We start from the raw sequence: 650 nt of genomic DNA on the forward strand, positions 1-650 counted from the left end.
AGGATGGTTTCACAGGTGAGTGTTTTATCAAACATTTAAAGAAGAACTAACACCCATCCTCCTCAAACTATTCCAAATTAGACCGGACATCATTGCGGACATCCTTCCATACAGAGCCAGGGCCGGAGGGAAGCCCAGGTCCTGGGTGCCACGGGTAAGCAGTGCTGAAAGCTTGGGGAAGGAAGGCCTACTCTTGCACAAATTTCATGCATCCGGCCTCTAGTATATAGATAGTACTGGAAGTCCTAGCCACAGCAATATGACAGGAAGAAAAAAATCAAAGGCATCCAAATTGGAAAGGAGGGAGTAAAACTCTCTTTATTTGAAGATGACATAATATTGTACATAGAAAACCCTAAAGACTCCACCAAAAAAACTACTCAATTTAATAAATGAATTTGCAATGTAGCAAGATACAAAATTAATATCCAGCAATCAAGGGCATTTTTGCCTTTTGCCTCGTTGCTACAGAGAAAGCAAGATGGGTCACCAGCAACTCTACTGGAGCCATCGAGGAAATTGGCCCAGGGTTCTCGTTTTTGCCGCACCTGCTCAAATTGCCAGGGTCCCACCCAGAAATATGGCCTCAACATGTGTGCCTGTGCTTCCGTCTGTACACCAAGGACACAGGCTTCATTAAGCTGGGCTAA

General features: G+C 44.5%; 1 pseudogene; it reads left to right on the forward strand.

The window, feature by feature from the left end:
- The first annotated feature begins 481 nt into the window (after positions 1–481).
- LOC132235229 (small ribosomal subunit protein uS14-like) lies at positions 482–650 on the forward strand (annotated as a pseudogene).

Source organism: Myotis daubentonii, chromosome 1, assembly GCF_963259705.1.
Source record: "Myotis daubentonii chromosome 1, mMyoDau2.1, whole genome shotgun sequence".
Taxonomy (NCBI): Eukaryota; Metazoa; Chordata; class Mammalia; order Chiroptera; family Vespertilionidae; genus Myotis; species Myotis daubentonii.